At 33.4% G+C, this 16,446-nt stretch overlaps 1 pseudogene; it reads left to right on the top strand.

Moving 5' to 3' along the window:
* Positions 1 to 6,953: 6,953 nt before the first annotated feature.
* Positions 6,954 to 16,150, top strand: LOC114410514 (annotated as a pseudogene).
* Positions 16,151 to 16,446: the final 296 nt, after the last annotated feature.

Raw genomic sequence — 16,446 nt, 5'->3', positions numbered from 1 at the left:
TAACATTCTCCCACTTGGCTCATGTGACATTACTAAACATTATGGACTAAATAAATAAATAGATTAAATTAACATAATGTGCATTAAAAAGGACTAAACCATTCTATACATTGGGTACATCATAATTTCATGATTAAGAATAAGAACCAATTCGAGTTATGGTGGTTGTACATTACTTAATCGACATAGCCCCTTCCATGTACTATAAATTAGTCTTCTCCTTAATATGATCATTAGTTAGGCATAATTGGTCCAACATAATGTCTTTATTCAAGACAAACCTATTAACATTACTCTAACACAAACATGCATGCAAACATAGAGAATAGGTAATCAAAAACATATCATAAATGAGCTCAAAGTGTCACTAAAATGAATAAGATAAATTACACTTATTGATCATCAATAACAATAATGCCCATACTTTCAACATGTTCTATAAATGTCTTGGGCGGTAATCCCTTATTCAAAGGGTAAGCTATCATAAAGTTTGTGCTAATATTTTCTATTGACATTCTTTGTTTCTGAACTTCTTCCTTCACAACAAAGTATTTCAATTTCATATGTTTAGCACCCTTAGAGTACTCGTCGTTCTTAAAAAAAATACTATTGTGGAGTTATCACTAAACATTTTTAGCGGCCTGGCAATACTATCGACAATTCCAAGCCTTGAAATAAAGTTCTACAACCAATTAGACTGAATTATAGCCTCAAAAGATGCTACAAATTCAGTCTTCATGGTAGATGCAATAACAATTGATGCATATGGAATTGCTTCCATTTGTTTTTGTTCCATATCATTTCTAGGATATTGTGCGAGACTAAATTTGTCTCCTTTCTAAATTGGAACAAGTGATGCTAAACACCTTTCCATCCTGAATCTCTCTAGTACTTTATTAATATATATTTTCTGAGATAAGCCTAACAATCCTTGTGATCTATTACGAAATATTTCTATCCATATCACATAGCTTACCTCACCCATATCTTTCATTTCAAAGTTATTAGAGAGAAATTTCTTAGTCTCATGAAGAAGACCAACATCATTAGTTGCAAGCAATATATCATCAACATACAAAATTAAAAAAATAACCTTACTCCCATTGACCTTTAGATATATATGCCGATCAACAGTATTTTCCTTAAATCCAAAGGAAACAATGGTATCATTAAACTTCAAATACCATTGGCAGGAAGCTTGCTTAAGACTGTATATTGATTTATTTAATTTTCACATCATGTGTTCCTTTCCTTCAACTGAGAACCCTATTGGTTGGTCTATATAAACATTCTCCTCTAAATCTCCATTAAGAAAGACATTTTTCACATCCATCTGATGTAGCTCCAAGTCATAATGGGTTACTAATGCCATGATAATCCTGAAAGAATCCTTTCATGAGACAGGTGAAAACGTCTCTTTATAGTCAATGTCATCTTTCTGAGTAAATTCCTTAGCAACAAGTCTAGCCTTGTAAAGTTCAAGGTTGCCATGAAGTCATGTTTAGTCTTGAAGACCCACTTACAAGCAACTCTCTTACAACCCTTTGATAATTCTACAAGGTCTTAAACACCATTATGTTCCATGGAATTTATCTCTTCTTTCATGACATTTAACCACCTCTCAGAATTATCGCAGCTTACAGCTTGTGAAAACGAAACTAGATCATTATCATTAATGCTTAAGTCTATTTCTATTTCATGTAGGTATACCACATTGTCATTCGAAATAGTTGGTCTCCTTTCTCTTTGAGACCTCCTTAATGTTACTTCTTGTGATTCTTCCACAATAGGTTCATTATGTATCATGGGCTCATTATTGTGTTGTACTTCTTCATTATTGTTTGTAACAAAAACTAAAGGAGCAATCACCTTACTGCTAGAGGCACAAGCTAAAGGGACTTGCACTCTAACTTCTTTAATTTCCACTTCTCGTAGAACTGTACTCCCACTGATTTCACCATTTTCAATGAACCTTGCATTTCCAGTTTCAACAATTCTCATACTATGATTAGGACAATAAAACATATACCCTTTTGACTTTTCTAGATAACCAATGAAATATCCACTAATTGTTCTTGCATCCAATTTTCTTTCTTGCGAATTATAAATCCTTATTTCTGTTTGGTAACCCCAAACATGCAGGTGCCTTATACTAGATGTCCTATTCGTCCACAGTTCAAAAGGTGTCTTTAAACTGCCTCACTAGCAACCCTATTCAACAAATACATGATAGTTTTCAAGGCATACATCCACAAAGATACGGGTAAAGTTGAATTGATTAACATATTCCTAACCATATCCATTAAAGTTCTATTACGCCTTTCTGATACATCATTTTGTTGTGGTGTACAAGGCATTGCGTATTGCGCACAAATGCCACATTTCTGAAGGAATTTGGCAAATGGACCTGGGTGTTGCCCAGTTTTGCCGTATCTTTTGTAATACTCACCACCTCTGTCAGATCTAATAATTTTTACCTTTCTGTCTAATTGTCTTTCTACTTCATTCAAGCAAATTTCTAAAGCATCCACTGCCTAAGATTTCTCATGCAGTAAGTAGACATAATTGTAACGTGAATAGTCATCAATAAAGGTGATAAAGTATCTTTCCTTTCCAAAAGAACTAACAACAAAAGGTCCACAGATATCAGTATGCACAATTTCAAGAAGCTGAGTGCTTCTTATAGCTCATTTCCTTGTATGCTATGTTTGTTTTCCCTTGATACAATCCACACAAATTTTAGATCCATGGTTATCAAACTCTCAATTTAACTCGTTAACTCTTACGAGTTTACGAGTCCACTTGTCCTCTGCGAGTTGACTCTTGAGTAAACTCTTTTTTTAGTAGACTTTGAGCAAACTTTATAAACTCTAAGTAAACTCGGTAGACTCTCGAGTTTACCACCGAGTCAACGAGTTAGCAAGTTAAAAAAATTAGACCAAAATAAAAGTCATTTTTTATTGTTTCTTGTCTGTTTAGCATTCAACATACCTTCATTTAGTTTGTTATTCTCAAATATAAAATTTTCACCTTTAATAATATCAAACCTTTGTTCTCTAATAACATCAAACCCTCGATGAGAATGATCTACCACTACTATAATGTCTGCAAGTTATTATCTAGTAGTGATGTATTATTACTAGACTTGGTTATTTAAATATTTTGAACTTTATGATTCATTGTTTTGCTTTATTATATTGTTGAAATGCTTAATTAGTATGTTATTTATAGATATTTTGTTATTATTTTTATAAGTAGACTCTTACGAGTCTACGAGTTGAGTCTACGAGTCGGGTCTATGAAACTCTCACGAGTATGCATAAACTCTCGAGTTTGATAACCTTGTTTAGATCCATAAAATCTAGATCAGGAAGAATTTCATTCTTTATTAATCTTTTCATCTTTTCTCTAAAAATGTGACCTAAACGTTTATGCCACAAAAAAACAGATCGTTCATTCACTAAACTACGTTTAGTGCCAACATTATGATGTAGAGCTAAAATGGTTTTAGCATACAAACCATCTAATTTCAATGTATATAAACCATCACAAAGAACATCAGTACTAATGAGATGATTATGCTTAAATAAACTAAAACATCCATTACCAAAAGTAGAAGAGTATCTAGTAACATCAAGTTTAGATAATGAAACTAAATTCCTAGACAAACTAGATACATAAATAGTTTCCAATAAATCTAAATGATGTCCAGTGTCGAGTTTTAAACGATAAGTCTCAACTGCTTCCACTGGAGCTTTCACTCTATTCCCTATGAAGTTGAACTTCTCATTTGGGCTTATGGTTTGGATTGTAAGGAATCCCTGCATTGTATTAGAAACATAAGTCGTACATCCAGAATCAATCCACCATGTATTATGGGGAACTTCAGTTAAGCTTGATTCAAAACATACATGAGCATTAAGTTCACCTTTCTTTTCGAACCAAGACTTATGATTTAGGCAATCCTTTTGGAAATGCCTAGATTTCCCACAAAATTGGCAATGATTGCCCTTTGATACCTCCTTCTGGATTTACAAAGAGTCGTCATTGATCTTTGATGGTCATTTGCCTTTATCATGCTTCTTCATAAATTTCTTTTCAGCCCCTTGATTTCCTTGGTGGCTTACATAATGGACTGAGTGACTTCCTTGATTCTTAAGCCTCATTTCTTTCTAAACTAATATATTGTGCAATTCATGCATATTCCATTTATCTTTCATGGTATTATAATTCATTTGGAATGGGTCATACTCAGATGATAATGAGTTTAGAATAAACTGAAGAAGGAAGTTCTCATTCACAGTCATTCCCAAGGTCTTAAGTCTTACTACAATGTTTGTCATCTCAATGACATGTTCATGCATAGCACGTGAACCATCAAACTTCATGGTGGTCAATGTACTCATTAATGTCATAGCAAGAAACTTATCATGTGTTTGAAAGCGCTCTCCCACTAATCCTATAAATTTTTTAGCACTTTCAATTTTAGGGAGAGTTGTCTTAATACTGTCTGCAACAGTCATTTTCATCAACATTGGGATGAGTCTATTAGATCTTTTCCAAGCTTTATAATGGATTTTCTCTTCATTGCTACTAGCATCAGTAATAGTAACAAACTTCTCTTCCAACATAGCAAGATCAAGATCCAAAACACCGAGGTGAAATTGGACTTGATCATTCCAATCAGAGAAGTTAAGCCCATTAAAATTGGCACAAATGATACATGAGAATTCAGTGAATTAGGAACATGTATTGCATAATAAAATTCACATAAGTGTTTCAATACATAAAACACATGTCATACATATGATTCATACAAATAACGGTCAATGTATATCGATGTTCTCCTTTGGGTGATACACCAACACACAACATACAAACATGATTATGCTAATAAAATTCTTAACATTGTTTGACAATTAAATATGCACCAATAAGTAGTATCTATTTCCTTTGGGTATATAAATAAAACTAATGATACACACAAATCGCCTACAATTATATTCATTAATTATAAGAACAACTAATCAATCTTTGGACGATCCATAAATGTCTTATAACAATGAATTTCAATTACCCATAAACCAATAATCATATAATTTAGCATCCATTATTTTATGAGTAATTGGAATAATCATTAATTTGAAATTAAATAACCTTATAAATTTGACCACTTTGGTGACTAACAAATTCATCATACATTTAATTTCAACCAAACATATGACCTGCACATACTTATTGTTATTAACAACTCATAGCCATTTTATTAATTTTATTCCAGACCAAATAAATATCATGCATTCACATTATAACTAATTAAATAATAGAAATTCAATCACATTGAAGCAAATGTATAGCATATACATATTTATTGTTACTGATAATTTTAAAGCATTTCTATTAATTTAATTGTAGAACATAAACCTTCAATCCTTTAATGACATTTAAAAATAATATTAAAAAAACACATGGGATTGAGAGTAGCAAAAAAAGTGGGTGCAAATAGTAATTCCAAAGAATTCCACAAAAAGAAAATAAAGAAAACAACTTACAGACTTTCTACCCACTTTCTTCTTTGTGCATACTTGCAAATGGTTTCGAAAAGAGAATTTCAATAATCATAAAATTTCATACTAACAACGAAAAAAATTCCTAAATTTCATAATTAGGATTCATGCATAATTGGAAAAAAAATAAATCATTCTTAGAGAATCATAAATTTCATAATATATATCACATGTAATTTAAGAATTTCCTAGATTATCAATTATAGGAAACTAAAAGAATCTTGAACCTATAATTCCCACAAATAATAAATAAAATAATGATATATATCTTTCTCCATAGTCAAACTTATCTCCGACTTACTTTGATTTCTTGAAAGAAGAGAGAAACAAGATTTCAACCTTGACTATTATTTATATCTCTTTACATTTGTGATGGTTAGGGATTATAGAAAATATTCTTATGTTAAGAAAAGAACTTTATTTCATTTTAGTGAGCATTAATCTCATTTTATAATCACTACACCTCAATAAATTTTTCATATTTAACTCAATTACAATTTAATCCTTAATTATTAATTATTTATTTATTAAGATGCGTCTATCACTTCAATTCTTGTCGACCATGTGCAGTAACCTCTCGTGAATTATTTTGCTAGTGGAACAAAATGTCTTTAAATATAATATTTTGCACCAAACAGATTAAGATAGTAACCTTCAATTGCAAACATCTAAACATCATGCAACAGTTTATACTTTCCAATCATTCTAAATTCTAATAGTTAAATTATCATACCCCTGGTGTTCAATATACATGAAATTTATAATAAAAGATTTAGCAAATTAGTATGAGACAGTAAACCAAGAATACCAACAAAGAGAAAAAGGATCAGTAAAGTAATCGGAGAAAAAAATCCAAAAACAAACCTCTATAAAGAACAGAGAAGGAGAGAGATGGAGAGTGAGAGAAGATGGAAAGGAGAATAGGAGGAGAGATGTGAGGGAGAGGAAAAATTATGAGCTTTTTCAGTTTTGAATTTAATCTAAGATGGGGCTCAATGTAAAAAACTAATACTTTTTGAAATTTAAGCATTTGTAAAACCGGGGTCATTATCTATACCTATATATCTATAAATATAATATTTTAGTGTATATTTTTGTGCTTATTTTATTTTTATAACTATATTCATAAATTATTATTTTATTTTGATAATTATCTTTATAAATCGCTCACTAATTTTATTATCTTTTTTTATTTAAAAAATATGTAAAAAAGCAGTTAAGCACGTGCCTGTTTTTCACTAGTGTAAATAACATAAGATTTATATAATCATTAAAAACTGTTAAAAACTAGGCAGTAGCATGGGAATAACGAAAACCATGCACGCGTTTCTGCCTCTTTCCTTCTTTTGCATATTTTGGTTTCAAAATTGGCGGTTCAGCGCAGGAATGAACAAAAAGAAGAGAGGTGGACATTATTCATTGATTCGTGCTTGTGAAGTTGAAATTGACATCGAATGGAGTCTCAGAGTCAGAGAGATCGAAGGTCAGATGCTCTTGGACACCTTCGAGTCCTTCCCGACGAAATCCTCTGCTCTATTTTGGAACGTCTCACAACCCGAGACGCTGCTCGCGTCGCTTGCGTTAGCAGGTAACCATAAAATCCCACAACTTTTTTTAATTTTTTATTTTGATTCAATCAAAAGTCTCTACAATACAATTCCTTCATCATATGAATCTGGATGGAAATGGATTGTGCTGCATATTTCATTCAATTGCACTTTTGATGTTTTGCTTTTCGTGTGACTGTGATTCTTCATTGAGCAACATTCTTTTAGTTACTATAAATATATATAGCTCATGAGTACTTTGAGTATAATAATGTTTATCTAAGTGTGATATATTAAATTCTGGCAGTGTGATGTACATACTGTGCAATGAAGACCCACTGTGGATGAGTCTATGCCTAAAAGGAGCATCTGGTTTGCTTCAATTCAAAGCCTCTTGGAAGAAAACTTCCCGGCATAAGTATGTCTCTCCCCATATGCAATTGCTGATTCTGAAATCAAATTATTATCCTTTTTCATACTTGATTTTAGTTTCTGTTTAATGTTAACTTATTTGGAATTGGGCATATTTGAATGCAGTGAGAACCTGCCAGACAAATACAAAGAGTGCCATCAAGGACCTTTATATTTTTATGGTAAAAGTTCTATAATTACAAGTCTCTTATCTATCATCTATTTTCTGGGCAAATTTAGGCTCTCTGCTCTTAGAAAATCATAAGGGACACTTTTCTATAAATCACTTATATTTACCTTTCTGCAGGTTTCAACTCTTTATTTTTGTACAGGAGATTATACCGCTGTCATACCACATTGGATGCATTTTATGCAGATACTGGAAATGTGGAAAGAATAAAAGACATCTCACTGAAAGACTTCTATAATGAGTATGATGCAAAGAAACCGGTACTAAGATAAAAGAATTTTATTACTTAACTATTTTAATTTTTTTCCTTGAGAATTGAGTTAGTTCTGCTTTAGTTTTTTACTTTTTCTCTTTGGACTCTCTTACCAATAAAAAGACAAAAATATTTGAGCTCCATCGTTCCATGTTTCCCTTTTAATCTCTGAAGTATTTAGGTAGTGGTATTGTTTTTCTCCAGTTTATTCTTCTTTTTTTCCTTGTAAGGATGGAAAGTGGGAGATGAGAATACATTATCTTTTTAACAAAGGATCCTTTGCAGATGATAGTATTCTGGTTGTTGGTCATGCTATGAGTTCTAGATGTCTTGAAATTCATCAATTTTGAATTACCAATTATTAGTAGTTTTCTTCTTATTGCAATGGAATTTTGATGAATTATAAATCCCAGGTTATGCTCACTGGATTGGCTGATACATGGTCTGCCAGGCGTAAATGGACAACTGATCAGCTGTTGCTAAACTATGGAGATTTAGCATTTAAAATTTCTAAAAGGAGTTCCCGGAAGATGTCCATGAAGTTCAAGGATTATGTCTCTTATATGAAAGTTCAGCATGATGAAGATCCCTTGTATATTTTTTATGAAAAGGTGCTTGTTTTGAGATATTCATGTTTCAATGATACTCTGCTCCACCTCCTTGCACTATTTCCATTCCTATTTCTTGTTCTGCAGAATTTGAGAGTTTGGGAGTTCTTTTAACTTTTAGTTTTTTGCACTTGTACAGTTTGGTGAAACTGCACCTAGCTTATTGAAGGATTATTGTGTGCCTCATCTTTTTCAAGAAGACTTCTTTGATATCTTAGATACAGATAAACGACCTTCCTATAGGTGGCTCATAATTGGACCAGAGAGATCTGGTGCCTCTTGGCATGTTGATCCTGCTCTTACTAGTGCATGGAATACTCTTCTTTGTGGCCGTAAATGGTAAAGATCTAAGCTTCTTGACATGTAAATTTGCCTCCATTTTGGCTGTGTAGCTTGAAGCATACACTGCTACTGTTTATATGGTTTTTGAGAAAGCTATATGCATAGTCTGTTTTGAGTTTAATCCTTGAAAACAATAGCTGGTTCCTTCAACTTATTACAATTCTTTCTTTTTGATTTTTGGAGTTACAGTGGGGGCTTGGAATGAGGAAAGGTGGATTAAATATGAGTGCTGAGACTGGGCATTGGCATTAAACCAGGCATACATTTTCTTCCTGAGGAAACTAGATGCCATTGGGCTGCAAGGCCATCGGCTTCAGCTTATATTGCTTTTTATTAGCTATTAATGCACAACAACCAAATGGTTGGTCTATAAAAAGATTTGGTTTACAAGTTTCACATTTGGTTTTGAATCATAGTAGTCAATAGTGTGGTATAGTGGAGTGGAGCAGCCCTTGGCTACTATGGGATTCAAATAGCAGAGTGGTTTGCAATGTTGGCCGGTTCAGCTGCAATAATAGCTTTTTACATGCTATAGTGGCAATAGCATGATACACACTTCAAAAACCCATTTTACTCCTGAAAGTAACAATGTTGTCTAGTGGTCTTTTGGGTAAAATTGTGATCTCCCCCCCTTTTTCTAATGCATTTTTTAAATTCAGAAAATATATAGGATTTGAAACCCTTCTTCCTTGAACGTTCCACAAAAAAGTTACTCCTGTTTTGACCTTTGTTTCTTCACATCAGGACTTTTTTTTCCTTGTGTTCCAAGTTCACATTCTACTAATTTTATCTAATTTGTTAAGTTCTTTTTCTATTAATTTCATTATCATTTTTTCATTTTTTTGACATTATTATGTTCTTATGACTCCTAGGTTGTGTGTGTAAACTGTGACTTGTTATTTATGATAGAACTTCTTTGATTTCTTTTTAGTCTTTATATCATTATGTGTAATATAAATTATTTAGTTTGTATTATAATATTTAAAATAACAGTCACTTCACTTCCTGCTATAGCGTTTTCAAAGTTAGCACTACGTGCAGCTAGCTGAGATTGATAATTATGTTTTGAAATTTTAATGCGATCTTAACTATAGTTCAATGCTTTTTGAACTAATGCTACATGGCAGAATTTTCTCGAATTTATAAAATAGCACTACTCCGGTTTTAAATATAAGCAAAAAAAACTAATCCATGCTAATTCAGGAAGTTGATTAACAATATTTAATTGCACTAATCTTAATTAAAAAATAAGATATTTTCTTAAACTACTTTTCATTGGAATTTGATATTAAGAATAAGGAGTTATTGGAATTAAAACCCCTATTAAATGAAGGATATTTTTTCGATGGACTCATTAAATGAGGTAAAATTAATTAAAATTTTCTTATATTTAAAACCAACACTCAGCATTTTTTTTGCTTATATTCGAAACCGGAGGGAGTACCTTCAAGAGGCAAGGTCTAGCACCTAGCCTCAGCAACATGTGAAGAATTTGTCACTTTGATTGCACCAAGAAAATAAAAAATAACAAGATCAAATGGTATTTTATTGTTGATCTTTTCACCATCTTTATAGTTTTCCATCTTGTAATCATGAATATTGTCATGTGGTTGTTGAACTATTATAAATATACAATTGCTTAGCTGCTTATTTAGGCCCTATTCGGTATGGTTGCTAGTTGAGTTTTTGAAATTTTAAAAATTAAAACCACTTTTCAGTTTTATAATTTGTCGTTTAAAATTTTTGTGGTGTTTAGTTTTCAAATTTTCATAAAAATCTTGCATCCAAAACACACAAATCATTCTCCACTTTTTAGTTCAAGCTCATTTTGTAATGTGGATGATAGTGTGGGGTTAGGAGTAGGGTGGTGAGGTGGTGGTGGACTTTTATTTGTTGATGAAAATGATGGTGGCAGTGGTGACAATGAACACGTTGGTGGTGTTAGGTGCTAGCCTGTGAAGCCCGGATACGTGAAAAATGAAAAGTATCGGTGTTGCACCCGTATCCGACACCGATACTCCACGGATACTGCCGGATACGTATCCTAGGAGTATACAACAACAACAACAACAACGCCTTATCCCACTAGGTGGGGTCGGCTACATGGATCAACTTCCGCCATAATGTTCTATCAAGTACCATACTTCTATCCAAATCATTAAGTTCGAGATTCTTCTTGATAACCTCTCTTATAGTCTTTTTGGGTCTTCCTCTTCCTTGAATTGTTTGCCTTCTCTCCATCTGGTCTACTCTCTTCACTACAGAGTCTACCGGTCTTCTCTCTACATGCCCAAACCACCTAAGTCTATTTTCCACCATCTTCTCTACAATAGGCGCTACTCCAACTCTCTCTCTAATAGCTCCGTTTCTAATTTTATCCTGTCGAGTCTTACCACACATCCACCACAACATCCTCATCTCCGCTACACCTACTTTAGTCTCATGTTGGCTCTTGACCGCCCAACATTCTGTTCCGTACAAAATCGCCGGTCTTACCGCAGTCTGATAAAACTTTCCCTTTAGCTTGATCGGTACCTTTGCATCACATAACACCCCCGATGCTTTTCTCCATTTCATCCATCCTGCTTGAATGCGATGATTCACATCCCCTTCAATTTCTCCATCATCCTGTATTACAGACCCAAGATATTTAAACCGTGTGACTTGAGGGATAATATGGTCTCCTATTTTCACCTCTGAGTTAGATACCCTCCTACTTTTGTTGAACTTACATTCCATATACTCCGATTTGCTTCTGCTTAGGCGAAAGCCATGTGTTTCTAGAACTCGTCTCCAAGTTTCCAACCTCTCATTCAACTCCTCCCTCGACTCTCCAAGGAGGACTATGTCATCTGCAAAAAGCATGCATCTCAACGCTATCTCTTGGATTTGTTCCGTGAGGACATCCAGAATTAAGGTAAAAAGGTAGGGGCTAAGGGTTGACCCTTGATGCAAACCAATTGTGATGGGAAAATCGTCTGACTCTCCACCCTGTGTCCTAACACTAGTCGATACCCTATCATACATATCTTGGATAGCTCGAATATATGCAACCCTAACCCTTTTCTTCTCTAGAGCTTTCCACAAAATCTCTCTAGGCACTCTATCATACGCTTTCTCCAAGTCAATAAAAATCAAGTGCAAGTCTTGTTGGTCCATGCGATATTGTTCCATCACCCGCCGTAATAAATAAATCGCTTCCATGGTCGACCTTCCCGGCATGAAACCAAATTGATTCTCAGTAACTTGAGTCTCCTTTCTTAATCTCCGTTCGATCACTCTTTCCCATAATTTCATGGTATCCTAGGAGTATCCAATTTTTTTTTTCCTAGGAGTATCCAAATTTTTAAAAAAAAAATACAAGATACGGCTTAGATACGGCTTCCTAAGGCTAGACACGGCTTCAATACAACTCGAATATGGCTCAGATACGGCTGCAACGTTTAACCCCTTTTTTTATGATTTTTTAAACGCAGAAGCTTTATTATTTCACAAAACCCATTTGCTTCTCTTCTTCTCCACGCTTACGAAGCTCAAACCCATTTTCTTTTCTTCTCCACACTACGTGACAACTGAAAATAAAGCTGCAAAGTGATTCTCTTCCACGTCGACGTGGTTCTTCTTCCTCGTTGATGGTTTTGCAAGCCATCTTCAACGACGCCTTCTTCTTGACGACGGGTTCTTCTTCAACAGCTCTCTTCATTGGTAGTTTTGCATGCACTCTTGTTGCCGTCGATTCTTGTCATCATCGGTTCCCATCATTGTTGTTTTCAGCCACTCTTGCAAGCACTCTTGTTGCGGTTGATTCTCGTCATCATCAGTTTTGCAAGTTTTCAACCAGTATGGTGAATTAGTTCATGTGAAGATTCCAGCTGGCAAGCGATGTGGATTTGTCCAATTTGCGGACAGGTAATAAAACCTCTCCTATATCAAACATACCCCATGTGTGATAGCATTTTCTAGTCTAGGCAACATTGATATTATGTCTTGATTTTTCATGTTTTATTTTTTAATATGAATTTGAAGCTATTCCAATGAAAAATCTAACTGTTCTAGAAGAAAAAAATCTGAAACTATATATAACTTTTTATATATTTTATTAACGTATCCAAGACGTATCGTATCTTTAATTTTAAAAATTTGTCGTATCTTCGTATCTGTGTCGTATTGTATCCATATCGTATCTCGTATCTAGGCTTCATAGGTGCTAGCAATGGTTAGAGATGTTCATCAACTGATCTAATCCAATACAAGTTTCAATAACCAAACAAAATAAATAAATAATTGAACAAACTGAAATTCGAAAAAATAAATAAAGAAACAAATTTTTTTTAATGGATTGGATCAAATTCCTATTCAATGTTGAAAACAAGTTTAATTCAAACCATACCAAATTTTGTTGTGTTTTTAAGATTATTCAACAGTCAACTACATGATCATGTATTCAAGAAATTTGCTATCTATTTTGCATTTGTTCTTTAAGAGATTGTAAAATTATTTTTAATTTATAATTTGAATGTATACTTTGAACTATGTTGATGTGATGTTGGATTAGTTTGTTTATTTCATAATTTATTTTAATATTTGTTGACTCTTTCTTCAAAAACTGAAAAGCAATCCAATCTATACTGAAATAAATTGGATTTAATTTGATTTTAAAGTCAAGCTGATTAAATGATCAAAAAACAAACTTGAAGTGATTAGATCGAATATTTTCCCCCTCAAAACTTATCTAATCCAATTTGCGAACACCCCTGTAGTGGTAACGACAACAATGATAATGGTGGCGACAGCTGCCATTAATAGTAACGGTCATGGTAGCCACGGTGATAGTGATAGTAGTGACAATGACTGTGATGTAGGCATTGGCTGTGGCAGTGTGGCCATTGGCTGGTGTTGTGGTGGGTGGTGGTTATAACATCAATGATGATTGGTAGCAGTGGGACAATGGTTACGGTGGTAGTGATGTATAGTGGGTCTTTTGGGAGAAATGGAGGAGTTAAATATATTTTTATAACTAAAAATAAAAACCAAAATTACTTTTTATTATTATGAAAGTTTATATAAAGTGTTTTGAAATTAAGTTACAAATCAATTCAACCTCATTTTAGCCAAACACATTTTGTTTTGAAATTTACCCTTGAAAACTAAAAACATGAATAGGCTATAAGGTTCTCCATTTGAGTTTTCACATGAGAATGGCTTGTGGTATCTAACAGAGTACTTTTGGTGTATAAAATATCTTTCTAACTGGGAATATTTTCCATTTTCTAACTAGGTTTATTTAGTGGGAAACTCTGTTGTTAAGATTTTTGTTGAAGGAGGACTGGAAGCTTCACTTTACGGTTTAGGGACAGAGGTACTTTATTGGCATTCTGTTTCCATTGCTTCTGTTGAACATATCTAATTTTAATATGTATCTTTTACAGCTAGAGTTTCACAGTCTGTTGCATGAAGCCAATTCCCCTCTCAGTAAACACATTCCTAATGTTCTGGCCAGTGGAATTATTTATCTTGAAAATGGATCTTATACTAATTTAAGTTGGGATGGAAAAGGAATCCCTGATGTCATTGTGGAAAACAATATGATCAGGAAGAAATGCAGCATTGACGGTTTCTCATTTGGAGTGGGGCAAGAAACAGTTAGAGTATAGGAATGCTGGGATGCCGGTGGATGGATCAGTTAGCTTAGCTGGTAACTCAAGCATATGGCCATATATGATAACAAAACGATGTGAGGGGAATATGTTTGCAGAATTGTAAGTCATATCATTGGGGTTTAGTATTAACTCATAGCAATGCAAATGTCTTATTTCTAAAAGTAACATAATTCATTGAATCTTATGGATTTTGTTTCCGTTCTCTTGCAGAAGAGACAGACTAACATGGGAAGATACAACTAACTTGGCCTCCTTCTTGGGGGAACAGCTGTTTCACCTTCATCTTTTATCATATCCACCTCTAAATGTTTCATCTTTCTCTGATATTGAACATGAATTAAGCTTGGGTGAGGCTAATGGTTGCATTGCAACTGTTCACTGTAAATCAAACTCTGCAGCAGAATGGAGGCTCTTCACCAGAACCTTAACAAAGATGAGGAAAGATGTGTCAGGCCGTTTGACCAAGTGGTACAATTTGTTCTTTTTGGCCCTCTGATTTCCTGTTAAACAGTGTAGTTTGAATTTGTAGATATGTAAGAAACACACTGAGGGAAAAACATAATTTTTTTATGCATATGAATGAAAATTTAATGACCTTCAAGCACTTTGAAGTTCAACAGGAGTTCATAAAGTAGAAAAAAATGACAATTTCAGTAGCTGTTTTTATCAATTATTTATAAGCTCTCTTTTGACTTGCTTAGATTGTACTTTATTCGTGTGTTATTATGTTTTCTTTGTTTCTTTTGCCTATGTGCTCCTGTAACATACTCGTCTCTATGATTAATCTTTCTTTTAGTCATTCTTATTTGTAAGGCTGCCTCTTATGCTTGTTATTAATATTTTGTAGGGGAGATCCAATTCCTAGCAAACTGATAGAGAAGATTGATGAATATATCCCACCAGATTTTGCTGAACTGCTAAATATATCTGAGGTTTCTTCTAAAACTCAATCACATTTGGACATCAACTTTTTTTTTTTGGATATGCTAGAGTTGATTTGCTTAGATAATCTAATGCAACTTTTTTTGTCTTGCACAAATAAAGATGTTTTGCATTGTGCCTGGCTTTAATAAATTTAGCTATTGTAGGTGCTATTGTAGCTATTAAGAAGTGTACAATCCTTACAGATGTTTTGCTCGATGGGATTTATTCATTTTCTTTTGAAATTGCAGGTGCTATTGTATCTTGCATGATGACAAATTGACAATGTCTTAGGAGCTCTTTTTAGCGTATGGGAAGAACTGAGATCAGCAGAATCATGGGAAGAAGTTGAACTGACAGTGTGGGGAGAGTTGAACACTTACAAAGGCTTTCCGTGACCATTGGTTGCATTTAAATATTTTTGGAGCCTGAATGCACGTCGGAGCCCCAGCGATAATAAATATTCAACTTGTTCTGTAGCTAAGGAAGAGGGAGAGAAGTTTAGTACTTAAATTAGTTGCCGTTAGCTTTTTTATTTATTACATTCTGCTTGAATTTTGATATTCATAGTAAAGTTTCCCTCTATAGTTGATGTAGTTGTGAAGTCATTACATTATTTTTTTTCCCCCATTGCATAAATGAACACTGTAAAATCACATTTTTTTTCCTATAAATTCAAAACTACATCATATGAATATATTCTAATCGATATTCCTTAATTTCTCCTAGAGCCTATTATCAAAATGAATTAGAACTTCTACCAATGGAATATAAATACGTGACCCATCTTGTAATAGCTTCTTCTTGAGTGAAATTTTAAGGCTTATATACCAATTTCTGTATATTGATAAAAAAAATTAAAAAAAAAGAACTGTCTAGGCTTCTACACCAATTCACTATCGACTATTTCTAATTGAGAGGTGTACATGCTATAAGAAAGTTAGATT

The sequence above is a fragment of the Glycine soja genome, chromosome 4 (genome assembly GCF_004193775.1).
Source record: "Glycine soja cultivar W05 chromosome 4, ASM419377v2, whole genome shotgun sequence".
NCBI classification, from domain to species: domain Eukaryota; kingdom Viridiplantae; phylum Streptophyta; class Magnoliopsida; order Fabales; family Fabaceae; genus Glycine; species Glycine soja.
This window is presented reverse-complemented; position numbering and strand designations above follow the sequence as displayed.